At 40.2% G+C, this 14,449-nt stretch overlaps 1 long non-coding RNA gene across 2 annotated transcripts; it reads right to left on the bottom strand.

Moving 5' to 3' along the window:
- Window positions 1-11,817: 11,817 nt before the first annotated feature.
- Window positions 11,818-14,026, bottom strand: LOC125549568. 2 transcript variants are annotated; one of them, XR_007301394.1, is made up of 4 exons: window positions 13,966-14,026; window positions 12,911-13,101; window positions 11,956-12,784; window positions 11,818-11,847 (listed from the first exon to the last, which is right to left on the bottom strand). It is a non-coding gene; the product is annotated as an uncharacterized LOC125549568 (long non-coding RNA). The 2 variants fall into 2 exon arrangements; XR_007301393.1 differs by lacking the exon at window positions 13,966-14,026 and having other exon boundaries at window positions 12,911-13,264.
- Between the last annotated feature and the right edge of the window lie 423 nt (window positions 14,027-14,449).

The following is a 14,449-nucleotide window of genomic DNA, read 5'->3' as shown; positions in this document are numbered from 1 at the left end:
GTAAGTGACCGTGAAGGTCTTGACAACCCCTAATCGCGTTGGTTGCGAGTAGCTATCGCTTTGTGCAGGTACGAGGGACTTGAGCGTGGGCTCCTACTGGATTGATACCTTGGTTCTCAAAAACTGAGGAAAATACTTACGCTACTCTGCTGCATCATCCCTTCCTCTTCGGGAAAAACCAACGCAAGCTAAAGATGTAGCAAGAAGGATTTCTGGCGCCGTTGCCAGGGAGTCTACGCAAAAAGTCATATACCAAGTACCCATCACAATCCCTATCTCTCGCATTACATTATTTTCCATTTGCCTCTCGTTTTCCTCTCCCTCAATTCACCCTTGCCGTTTTATTCGCCCTCTGTCTCTATCCTCCTTCTCTGTTTGCCTCTATTGTCCGCTTGCTTTTTGTTTGCTCGTGTGTTAGATTGCTTGTTTGTCGCGATGGCTCAAGATACTACTAAATTGTGTGACTTCACCAATACCAATAATAATGATTTCCTTAGCACTCCGATTGCTCCTCTTACCGATGCTGAATCTAGTGAAATTAATACTGCTTTGTTGAATCTTGTTATGAAAGATCAATTCGTCGGCCTTCCTAGTGAAGATGACGCTACTCATCTAAATAGCTTCGTTGATTTATGTGATATGCAAAAGAAAAAATATGTCAATAATGATGTCGTTAAATTGAAGCTATTTCCTTTTTCACTTAGAGATCGTGCTAAAGCTTGGTTTTCGTCTTTGCCTAAGAATAGTATAGATTCATGGAACAAGTGCAAAGATGCTTTTATCTCTAAGTATTTTCCTCCCGCTAAGATCATCTCTCTTAGAAACGATATAATGAACTTTAAACAATTTTATCATGAACATGTTGCACAAGCTTGGGAGAGAATGAAATTAATGATACGTAATTGCCCTACTCATGGTTTGAATTTGTGGATGATTATACAAAATTTTTATGCCGGATTGAATTTTGCTTCTAGAAATCTTTTAGATTTGGTCGCGGGCACTTTTATGGAAATCACTTTAGGAGATGCTACTAAACTCCTAGATAATATTATGGTTAATTATTCTCAATGGCATAGTGAAAGAACTTCTAATAAAAAAGTGCATGCGATAGAAGAAATTAATGTGTTGAGTGGAAAGATGGATGAACTTATGAAATTATTTGCTACTAAGAGTGTTTCTTCTAATCCTAATGATATGACTTTGTCTACTTTGATTGAGAATAATAATGAATCTACGGATGTGAATTTTGTTGGTAGGAATAATTTTGGTAACAACGGTTATAGAGGGAATTTTAATCCTAGGCCATATCCTAGTAATCCTTCTAATAATTATGGGAATTCCTACAAAAACTCTTATGGAAATTATAATAATATGCCCTCTGATTTTGAATCTAATATTAAAGAATTTATTTCTTCGCAAAAGAATTTTAATGCTATGATTGAAGAAAAATTGCTTAAGATTGACGATTTGGCTAGAAACGTTGATAGAATTGCTCTTGAAGTTGATGCTTTGAAAATTAGATCTATTTCACCTAAGCATGATATTAATGAGTATCTAAAAGCCATGAGAATTTCAATTGATGAGTGTAAGGAAAGAACCGCTAGGATGCGTGCTTCCAAAGATGCCTTTATTAAAGCGTGTTCTTCCAATTCCTATGAAAATCAAGATGAAGATCTAAAAGTTATTGATGTGTCTCCAATTAAATCTTTATTTTGCAATATGAATCTTGATGAAACTGAATATGATCTTCCTTTACCTAGAAGGCGTTCTAAAAATTCGGAGTATTTAGATCTTAATGATGAAATTGATGAAAGTGGGATTGAAAGAAATAAAAATCTAGATGTTGCTAAACCCACTATATTGGATTTCAAGGAATTTAATTATGAAAGTTGTTCTTTGATTGATTGTATTTCCTTGTTGCAATCTGTGCTAAATTCTCCACATGCTTATAATCGAAATAAAGCCTTCACCGAACATATTGTTGATGCCTTGATGCAATCTTATGAAGAAAAACTTGAATTGAAAGTTTCTATCCCTAGAAAACTCTATGATGAGTGGGAATCAACTATTAAAATTAAAATTAAAGATCATGAGTTTTATGCTTTGTGTGATTTTGGTGCTAGTGTCTCTACTATTCCCAAGACTTTGTGTGATTTACTAGATTTCCGTAACTTTGATGATTACTCTCTAAACTTGCATCTTGCAGATTCCACTATTAAGAAACCTATGGGAAGGATTAATGATGTTCTTATTGTTGCAAATAGGAATTATGTGCCCATAGATTTCATTGTTCTTGATATAGATTGCAATCCTTCTTTCCCTATTATTCTTGGTAGACCTTTCCTTAGAACGGTTGGTGCGATTATTGATATGAAGGAAGGGAATATTAGATTTCAATTTACATTAAAAAAGGGCATGGAACACTTTCCAAGAAAGAAAATAAAATTATCATATGAAACTATCATGAGAGCCACTTATGGATTGCCTACCAAAGATGGCAATACCTAGATCTATTCTTGCTCGTTATGCCTAGCTAGGGGCGTTAAATGATAGCGCTTGTTGGGAGGCAACCCGATTTTATTTTTATTCCTTGCTTTTTGCTCCTGTTTAGTAATAAATAAATTATTTAGCCTCTGTTTTGGTTGTGTTTTTTTGTGTTTAATTAGTGTTTGTTCCAAGTAGAACCGTTGGGAAGATTTGGGGAAAGTCTTGTTGAACTTGCTGTAAAAAACAGAAACTTTAGCACTCATGAGAACTGCTGTCATTTTTATTTTAAGAGTGATATTTAGTTAATTCTTTTTTCAGATGATTAATAGGTAAATTCCACACGTCCAGCAATTTATTTTAGAATTTTTTGGGTTCCAGATCTTGCGCTAGCTACAGATTACTACAGACTGTTCTGTTTTTGACAGATTCTGTTTTTCGTGTGCTGTTTGCTTATTTTGATGAATCTATGGCTAGTAAAATAGTTTATAATCCATAGAGAAGTTGGAATACAGTAGGTTTAACACCAATATAAATAAAGAATGAGTTCATTTCAGTACCTTGAAGTGGTCTTTTGTTTTCTTTCTCTAACGGAGCTCATGAGTTTTCTATTTTGAGTTTTGTGTTGTGAAGTTTTCAAGTTTTGGGTGAATTCTTTTGATGGATCATGGAACAAGGAGTGGCAAGAGCCTAAGCTTGGGGATTCCCATGGCACCCCCAAGATAATCCAAGGACACCAAAAAGTCAAAGCTTGGGGATGCCCCCGGAAGGCATCCCCTCTTTCGTCCACTTCCATCGGTAATTTACTTGGAGATATATTTTTATTCACCAACATGATATGTGTTTTACTTGGAGCGTCTTGTATTATTTGTGTATTTTTTTGCTACTATACCACAATCATCCTTGCTGCACACACCTTTTGAGAGAGCCATAGATGAATTAAAATTTGATAGAATACTCTATGTGCTTCACTTATATCTTTTGAGCTAAGTAGTTTTGCTCTATGTGCTTCACTTATATCTTTTGAGCTAGATAATTTTGCTCTATGTGCTTCACTTATATCTTTTGAGCGTTATAATTTTGCTCTATGTGCTTCACTTAGATCTTTTAGAGCACGGTGGTGGATATGTTTTAAAGAAACTATTGATCTCTCATGCTTCACTTAAATTAATTTGAGAGTCTCTTAATAGCATGGTAATTTGCCTAATAATAATATGCTTGGTATTCAAGATTTGTGAAACTCTCTTTTGAGTGTGTTGAATACTAAGAAAAGATTGAAGCATGATAATTGTTTTGAGTTATGGAGGTGATAATATTAAAGTCATGCTAGTTGAGTAGTTGTGAATTTAAAGAATACTTGTGTTGAAGTTTGTGATTCCCGTAGCATGCATGTATGGTGAACCGTTATGTGATGAAGTCGGAGCATGATTTATTTATTGATTGTCTTCCTTATGAGTGGCGGTCGGGGACGAGCGATGGTCTTTTCCTACCAATCTATCCCCCTAGGAGCATGCGCGTAATACTTTGCTTTGATAACTTCTAGATTTTTGCAATAAGTATATGAGTTCTTTATGACTAATGTTGAGTCCATGGATTATACGCACTCTCACCCTTCCACCTTTGCTAGCCTCTCTAATACCGCGCAACTTTCGCCGGTATCATACACCTACCATATACCTTCCTCAAAACAGCCACCATACCTACCTATTATGGCATTTCCATAGCCATTCCGAGATATATTGCCATGCAACTTTCCACCATCTAGTTCATCATGACACACTTCATCATTGTCATATTGCATATCCCGGCACACCGCCGGATGCATTCACATAGTCATATTTTGTTCTAAGTATCGAGTTGTAATTGTTGAGTTATAAGAAAAATAAAAGTGTGATGATCATCATTATTAGAGCATTGTCCCAGTGAGGAAAGAATGATGGAGACTATGATTCCCCCATAAGTCGGGATGAGACTCCGGACAAAAAAAAGGAGGCCATAAAAAAAAGAGAAAAGGCCCAAACAAAAAAAATGATGAGAGAAAAAGAGAGAAGGACAATGTTACTATCCTTTTACCACACTTGTGCTTCAAAGTAGCACCATGATCTTCATAGTAGAGAGTCTCTCATGTTATCACTTTCATATACTAGTGGGAATTTTTCATTATAGAACTTGGCTTGTATATTCCAATGATGGGCTTCCTCAAATTGCCCTAGGTCTTCATGAGCAAGCAAGTTGGATGCACACCCACTTAGTTTCTTTTTGAGCTTTCATATAATTATATCTCTAGTGCATCCGTTGCATGGCAATCCCTACTCACTCACATTGATATCTATTGATGGGAATCTCCATAGCCCGTTGATACGCCTAGTTGATGTGAGACTATCTTCTCCTTTTTGTCTTCTCCACAACCACCATTCTATTCCACCTATAGTGCTATATCCATGGCTCACGCTCATGTATTGCGTGAAGATTGAATTTTTTTTGAAAAAGTTAGAGTATGAAACAATTGCTTGGCTTGTCATCGGGGTTGTGCATGATTTAAATACTTTGTGTGGGGAAGATGTAGCATAGCCAGACTATATGATTTTGTAGGGATAACTCTCTTTGGCCATGTTATTTTGAGAAGACATAATTGCTTTGTTAGTATGCTTGAAGTATTATTATTTTCTATGTCAATATAAACTTTTATCTTGAATCTTTCTAATCTGAATATTCATACCACAATTAGGAAGATTCGCATTGAAATTATGCCAAGTAGCACTCCGCATCAAAAATTCTCTTTTTATCATTTACCTACTCGAGGACGAGTAGGAATTAAGCTTGGGGATGCCTGATACGTCTCCAACGTATCTATAATTTTTGATTGCTCCATGCTATATTATCTACTGTTTTGGACTATATTGGGCTTTATTTTCCACTTTTATATTATTTTTGGGACTAACCTATTAACCGGAGGCCCAGCCCAGAATTGCTGTTTTTTGCCTGTTTCAGTGTTTCGGATAAACGGAATATCAAACGGAGTCCAAACGGAATAAAATCTTCAGAAACGTGATTTTCTCACCGTACGTGATCCAGGAGACTCGGACCCTACTGCAAGGGATCAAAGAGGTGGTCACGAGGGTGGGGGGCGCGCCCCCCTGCCTCGTGGGCCCCTCGGTGCTCCACCGATGTACTCCTTCGTCCTATATACACACACGTACCCCCAAATGATCAGAAAAGGAGCCAAAAACCTAATTCCACCGCCGCAACTTTCTGTATCCACGAGATCCCATCTTGGGGCCTGTTCCAGAGCTCCGCTGGAAGAGGGCCGTCATCACAGAGGGCTTCTACATCATCCTAGCCCCTCCGATGAAGTGTGAGTAGTTTACCTCAGACCTTCGGGTCCATAGTTAGTAGCTAGATGGCTTCTTCTCTCTCTTTGAATCTCAATACAAAGTTCTCCCCCTTTCTCGTGGAGATCTATTCAATGTAATCTTCTTTTTGCGGTGTGTTTGTTGAGACCGATGAATTGTGGGTTTATGATCAAGTCTATTATGAATAATATTTGAATCTTCTCTGAATTCTTTTATGCATAATTGGTTATCTTTGCAAGTCTCTTCGAATTATCCGTTTGGTTTGGCCAACTAGATTTGTAGTTCTTGCCATGGGAGAAGTGCTTAGCTTTGGGTTCGATCTTGCGGTGTCCTTACCCAGTGACAGAAGGGGCAGCAAGGCACGTATTGTATCGTTGCCATCGAGGATAACAAGATGGGGTTTATTTCATATTGCATGAATTTATCTCTCTACATCATGTCATCTTGCTTAAGGCATTACTCTATTTTTAACTTAATACTCTAGATGCATGCTGGATAGCGGTCGATGAGTGGAGTAATAGTAGTAGATGCAGAATCATTTCGATCTACTTATCACGGACGTGATGCCTATATACATGATCATGCCTAGATATTCTCATAATTATGCTCAATTCTATCAATTGCTCAACAGTAATTTGTTCACCCACCGTAGAATACTTATGCTCTTGAGAGAAGCCACTAGTGAAATCTATGGCCCCCTGGTCTATTCTCATCATATCAATCTCCATCACTTTTATATTGTTTTGCTATTTACTTTGCTTTTACTTTTTACTTTGCATCTTTATATCAAAAATACCAAAAATATTCTATCTATCAGATCTCGCTCTCGTAAGTGACCGTGAAGGGCTTGACAACCCCTAATCGCGTTGGTTGCGAGTAGCTATCGATTTGTGCAGGTACGAGGGACTTGAGCATGGGCTCCTACTGGATTGATACCTTGGTTCTCAAAAACTGAGGGAAATACTTACGCTACTCTGCTGCATCATCCCTTCCTCTTCGGGGAAAACCAACGCAAGCTAAAGACGTAGCACCCTCCATAGCTCCTGTGCCAAATCGCATTGGAAAAGTAAATGTCTCATGTCCTCCGGTCCCTTGCGACATACTGGACATACATCACTGATGGGTAGGTGTTTGTTTGCCAAAATCGAAAACAATGGGACAACTCCACGTAGGGCACGCCAGCAAAATATTTGAATTTTACGTTGCACTTGCAACTCCCACAGATGCTTCCAAATCTCAGCTTGTATAGCTGAAGTAGACGCAGACATGCTGACCGAAAGATTTCTGAATTTATGTGCCCATTATTCATGGTAGGCCAAGCTAACAGTGAAGACACCACTCCTTGTAAGGTTCCATGCGACAAAATCATCAAAGGCCTGAAAGTTGAGTGGTATTTGAAGAATTCTGTTTGCATCCACCAGATAAAATATTTCTCGAATTAACTGCTCATCCCATTGACTAGTTACTAGATCAATCAATTCCACGACTTTAACAAGTAAAGTCTGGCCTCTAGGTGTTATTACCTTCCTGTCTGGACTCGCAGGAATCCATGGGTCATTCCAAATGTTGACTTTCTCCCCTGATCCAATACGCCATATATACCCTCTCTTAAAAGTAGGCAAACCGGCTACAATACTCTGCCATGTGAAAGAAGAGCCGTTTTTTGGTCCTGCATGCAACAGATCAGTATTTGGGAAGTATTTAGCCTTCAAAATCCTAGCACAGACCGAATCAGGATTATTTATCATTCTCCAGCATTGCTTTGCCAAGAGGGCTAGATTAAAAGAATGGAGGTCTCTGAAGCCCATGCCACCGTCACTCTTCGGGATACAAAGTTTCCACCATGAGAACCAATGCATCTTTTTATTCTCTTCCTCATCCCCCCACCAAAATTGAGCAATGACATCAGTAATATATTTACATATACCCTTTGGTAAACAAAAAACCGACATAGCAAATACTGGTATTGATTGAGCAACAGCTTTCAATAAAACTTCCTTACCACCAGTGGACTGTTGCTTCTCCATCTAACCCTTCAACAACTTCTTTATTTTCTCACATAAATGTTTAAAGCAATCACTTCTATCAGCCCCCACCAAAGCAGGCAGTCCCAGATATTTGTCTGACAAAGCTTGATTAGTAATGTTCAACTGTTGACAGATCTCATCTCTAGTTTGCATATTAGTGTTTGGACTGAAAAATATACTGGATTTGCCAACACTTACCAACTGTCCTGAGTTGTCACAGTAGGTATCCAACACTTGCTGTAAGGAAGTTGCATTAATCATATATGCTCTCATGAGAATCAGAGAATCGTCAGCAAATAAAAGATGTGAAGCTGACGGTGCATTTCTGCACACTCTTATCCCATCTATGCCACCAATTTCTTCTTCGTACTGCAACATGCTAGAAAGACCTTCTGCACAAATCAAGAAAAGATAAGGTGATAGTGGATCACCCTGTCTAATCCCCCTGGATGGTATAAACATGTCTGTTTCTTGAGAATTGTACCGGACCCTATATCTTACTGAACTCACACACTCCATAATGAGTTCAATCCACCTATTATCAAAGTCCAACTTATGTATCATACTTTTAAGGAAAATCCATTCTACTCTATCGTATGCCTTATGCACGTCCAACTTAACTGCACATAAGCCTGTCTGACTGTTTTTTGTATTCTTAATTTTGTGAATGCACTCATAAGCCACTAGAATATTATCAGTAATCATTCTACCCGGGACAAAGGCACTCTGAGTAGGGGAAATAATCTTAGGCAGAATACTTTTCAAGTGAATAGAGAGCATTTTTGAAATGATCTTGTACAGAACGTTGCAAAGACTTATGGGGCGGTACTGAGTTATCAACTCTGGAGAATCCACCTTAGGTATTAGCACTATGGAAGTGTCATTCCACTCTGCTGGAATATGCTTTGAATTAATTGCATTCAGAACAGCTTCAGTTATTTCTTTCCCCAAAATATGCCAATACTTCTTAAAGAACACCGCATGTAACCCATCTGGTCCAGTGGCTATAGAAACATCACAATGGTCCTCTTCTTTGGTTGGTTGGTGTCCCATGTTTTTGTTTTGTTTTTAGTGGGGACACATCGTGAAGATTATTCATATTTTTTGTTAAGCCAGCATTATTGGGGTTGGCGCTGGGACATGAAAATATGGCCGAAAGAGAGGCCATGCCCGTGGCTGGGGACCCGTACGCACCTCCCCTCCTCAGTGAATAAAGCACTATCCATTAGTATATAAAAAAAATCAACTTTTGATTTATATCAAATGCCGGTTTGCTGAATATTGGAAATGTCCAATGTTATGTTAGTACCAAACAAATTATTAATGGATCTAACACGAGGTCGGTGCATGCATGCGAATAGGTGACCGACGCGTACGTACAGATTAAGCATGCGAGTTATCAGAAAAAAAGATTAATGATGCATGCGCCGTGCTCGCAATTAGTTCCGAAAAAAAAACTATTCCATCGAGCGGCGGCTTTCCTGCCTACCTTAATCACGCGTAGGCCCTGCTAAATGCACTCCATCTCCACCGTCACCGTTAACCAGCTCATACTCTTGTGATAAATTAGTTAACTTTGGCGGTTGCGTCTCTTATTCATCATCAGTTGGCTCGTTGCTTTTGTTAGGACGTAGTTCTATCTCAAACAGGAATGGGTACCAACAAGCACTACAAGACCCTTGCTGCGTGAGCAAAGGTGGAAACGCTACTGGCGGCAAGGACATTTGGGCTCTAGTCCTGCTCGTCATGTGGGAGCTATAGAAACATCACAATGCGATCGTGTTCGATGGTGCCACACCATCTTTGGAAGGCATAATTCATACTAGAATACATGTAGAGTGTAGATCATGGAAGACGACGGGCATTATCAAGGCATACATGGATAGTTTCCTAGTTGCTCTAACGGCAGGTACTGACGCGAGGAGTTAGCATCACTTTGACTTACACGTGGAGTGGGTGTGGAGTTGGGTGTATGTAAGAACTATGTAAACCCAACGTGGAAGGGCCCCTTTACCCTCTCTCTTATTTAATATAAAGTACGCACACTTATGGTATTCGAGAAAAAAATCTCGATCATCACTCTCCTCCCTCTTTCCCTTGAGGGGAGACGAGTTAAGACGAACTAGCAATATACTAGTCCATCTTCCTCAAGATTAATAGATTCTCAGCATGTTGTCATCATCACCGAATTGGCCGGAGACACGAACCAAAAACGCACAGGATAGATCCTAATGAGAACTGATTGATCACCGCCGTCGGATGCTTGCTCTTTTAACTGATCAGCATGGGTGCATGCAGCATTTCTTTCTCAACAAGGATTTCCGTACCAGGCATGCATACAAAGACTAGGCCAATTTAGATCACTTACAACTACTTTTGGTATGGTTGAACGACTTGGCTAGAATTAAACAAACCATGATTAATGGATGTCTCTTGTGCCAATTTACATCGCCTTTCTAGTTCTGTAAATGGATCACACGCCGGTATGTTTTGGAGAAAAAAAAACATTCCATTTGATTTCGTGACATGGTATGGACATAATTTCCAATGGTATGTTCGTTTTTGACACCATACTCTAATATTGACTCAATTTTCCACTTTGTGCTTGTAGTCTAGTACCTTATGTTGACAATGGCAGGACCGCTTGTGAAGCTAAGATTATGCACGTATGGATTCATATAATAATCAAGTCGAAAAGGAACGACTGGCATGCATGCCAATCATTCATCTACTTATACTTGTACCACCACAATTCGTCTTAGCAGACAAATCCAGTTCCATACACAACCACCAACGCACCATTATCGACCTAGCTAGTTCATGTGCGTTCGCGTGGTGACTAATCAATTTCTCACCGTTGTCAACACCTTATACAACATGAGGTTCTAAACCAATTCTAGCAGGTCGACATGGCAACTAGTTAGTGACAGCAGCAGCTTAACGATTTTGGTGATAATGCAACATATAAGCAGGATAGAGATCTATGTGGACCCCACCCTGACCACCTACCCAACTCGATCCATCCACGGACCACACGTGCAGAGTTCTTTTACAGTACCCTTAAATGAATACTAGTGGCTGGGGCGCCACCTGGTGGCGCCACCTATGCGGTAATGTGCACACTAATCAAGCTGACACACTTATTAACGTGTTGACAATCCAGACAAGCAACAGTGGTTAAAAATATAATACATAGAATAGAACTGCAGCAGAAGAGTGTTCATTCATAAAGCAAAGCAAGCGAAGTAGTTTCATCAATGCTAATAGATCTATATTAATAGAGGTGACAATCTTACAAGTGGATAGTTGGATGACTGATCACAAAAACACATCCAACTGTTCAAGTCAAGGTTTAGCAGTCTCCAAAAGGTGGGCGATCTCCAAAAGAGGTAGAGTTCCTCGGATCATCACAACACAAGCATACCAAGTCTTAGTGAGAAACTAAACACGATACATGGATCATATGTACAGGCAGTAGCTGGGGTCAACAGTGGTGCGTCAAGAGACGATGCACAGTTGCATCACTGGCTCACTAAGCTGCTCCTATTGCCATTTAATCAATCAACCGGTCTACCATCGAGACAAACCTCACCACCATGAAGTACTGGCATACTCAAGAGGAGGGCACCTCACCAGGAAGCCGAAACCTAGACATTAGCACAACCATGTTGGACCTTGTACTGTTTGTACAATGAAAAGAACATTATGATTTTCCTAAGCAAGAGTTTCCAAGAATAGGAAAATAAATTTTACATGAATTTCCTCTCAGATTCTGAAGACCTCCCTAAATCAGAAGAAGAAATCAAGTAGATGTACCTAACACACACAGATACATGAAGATAGGATTGATAGATTGTGAATCAGTAGCTAACGTCTAACCATCTTGGAACACTGTCCCGCATGATGTCCAGCCACCACCCTTCAGCAATTCATCAAATGGCAGCCGCTTTTTAAATGGTACTGTGTAACTAAAATCGGCAATCCTGCAAACAAAATTGCAAAGACAAAAAAATCTTGGCAAATTTAGAGCCTAATGACATCAGTTTTTTTCTTCAGAAAAAAGAATAACAACGACAGAGGCAAGGTCATACATGTGCGCATGAAGACTTGTCTTCGTAGCCTGATTTGGTCATGCGAGTATGACACTTGTGTGAGTTCCAAACTTCTTTCACTCCTCGACTCATTGTCATGAGTTGCAAACTTGTATTTGCACTGATGTACTTTATGAAATAGGTACATATATACTACATGAGAGGTTGGCAAAGTCATGTTTTGTTCATTTCCTATTTGAAACAAAAAATTGTAGTGATCCTCTGCCCCGTGAAGTTTCCTCAAAATAAGGGGAGAGTATACATTAAAATAGCTGCCAACTAAGGAATTCACATAATACAAATGAGGAAGATATCAAGAAACAGTAACATCGCAAAATCTGGTAGGTTTTGCATTCATTTGTTCAAACTCATTGTGTACTCCTGCTGTAAATTTTAGAAGCCAATTGCAAGACTACAAACTGTATATTAACTCCTCTCTAAACAATGTTTTTTCTACAGTTTGATCGTTAGTTTTCTTCAGGAAACAATAGGGAACGATCTTGTTGGAAATATATTATGGTGAAATAAAACCATGTAAGCTATCTCCAGCTGGACCAAGCATCTGCTATGTCAGATGTCGTTAGACCATATAAACATAAAAGGTAAACTGAACCAACTAACCAATATTCTGCAGTAACTACTAAATTCGTGATTTGCAATCTAGTAATATTACTCCAGATCAGTAGTAAACTTACCTTCCTGATCAGTGTCACCTCCAGATCCACGACAATCACAGGTCCCATCCTCTTTATTCCCACGAGAATCACAGCTAGCCAGTCTTGTCAGAGTGACCTCCTTATAAGATCCAGCAGCACATCTCCCTGTGCATCTGCATACAAAACTCGAATCAATCAGCTGGAATTGGTGACTTAAAAGATGATCTAGCTGAAGAAGAAGATGAATTCATCCATGTTTGTTGGTGAAGTGATGAGTCCATGGATGGAATCATTGGTACCTCGGAGCAGGAGGCGTGCATGGCGAAGTCGTTGAAGCAGTCGACGACGCACTGCTGGATGTTGAGGGAGAGTGTGTCCAGGGTGCTCACCATCGACAGCAGTAGCCCCGGCTTGGCGGCGCAGTAGATCTCCACCCGGGTGTCCTCCTCCTTGCACTCCACCTCAAACTTCAAGCACACTCAGTCGGTCACTGATCACCATTTTAAGCTACATCAGCAATGGCGCTCTGCTCCATTGGCGACTAATGTTTGTGAATGTGCATATGGAGCCCTGAGCAATGGCGTTCACAAATAAAACAATTGGAGAATGCTTTCCCTGAGATGTGCAATCTACTTCTGCAGGTTTTCAGATAGAAGCAGTAGCAGCAATATAAGGGCTCAGCCGAATCAACTTCTATAACGAACAAACAGATCTCGATTGAAACCGTCGAATTTACCGGCACCGAGCAGAGCAGAGCTCGGTCGCTCGAAAACATGTTTTAGAGCCTATGCACCCGGGTACTCCTTATCTAACCACTCATTCCTGCATCACGATTCGTGCAAATAATTTTCTCTTTTTTGTTTCTCTCATATAGAACATGTATTTGTACTTCAACTTTGCAGCACAACAAAGCTTTCTATGTAGAATGTGGGATAAAACTTACAGATTTTTTGGTCCAACATAAATATACAAAATGAGATTTGTTTGATTAAAAAAATCTTATTTTTCATATTTATGTCGGACAAAAAAATCTGAAAGTTTTATCTCACATTCTAGTTATAAAGTTATGTTGTACTGCAAAGTTTGAAGTTCAAGACATGTTTTATATGAGAGGAACAAAAAAGAGAAAATTTCATGTAATAAGGTAGTTGTGTAGCACAAATCTCAAAGCAACATTGGAGTGCTAGGATAGTGAGGCCCGGGTGCATAAGCTCACAAAAGGTCGCTTGTTAGAAACTAAGACGAAATCGTGCGCGCGCACGAGTGCAGCTCGAATCGTAGACCAGAGGAGAAGGAGGCCCCCGGTCAGATCAAAACCGTTCGGCGGCGAAGAAAGAGGGAGACGCAGGGGTACCTTCTTGCAGGTCAACGGGGAGCGCGAGGTAGTAGATGCATTCGGTGCTCCGGCGGCGGCGCAACTCCTCCTCGTCGACCGGCGCGTGCCGCATTCTACCTCCAGTCTTCGTGGCGAGTGGGTCTGAGAGAGGGGGGGGTGAGGAGGTGGCGTGCGTGGTGAGGAGGTGGCGGGCGAGTGGGTCTGAGAGAGAGAGGGGGGTGAGGAGGTGGCGTGTGTGGGGAGCAGGGCGGTCGTATCTCGCGATCTCTTCCTTCGTCCAGAAGAAAGAGGGAGGAAGTGGGTTGTGGGGCAGGGACGAAGCCAATCTATGCCTATCTCAGCTCCTCGCGCAACCATCCAAAATCCGACGTGGCATAGCCGAGAGGGCGCCCTTTGCGCGACTGTTATTGGGTTTCATAGGCCCTTCATTTATCTTAATCTGATGGATAGGATTGGTTGGTACTCCAACGTTGGTGTTTAGGAGTACCACCGCCAGTCAGCC

This window comes from Triticum urartu, chromosome 3, assembly GCF_003073215.2.
Source record: "Triticum urartu cultivar G1812 chromosome 3, Tu2.1, whole genome shotgun sequence".
Classification (NCBI taxonomy): Eukaryota; Viridiplantae; Streptophyta; class Magnoliopsida; order Poales; family Poaceae; genus Triticum; species Triticum urartu.
Note: the sequence above shows the minus strand (reverse complement) of the source record. Positions and strands in the feature narration are given on the sequence as shown.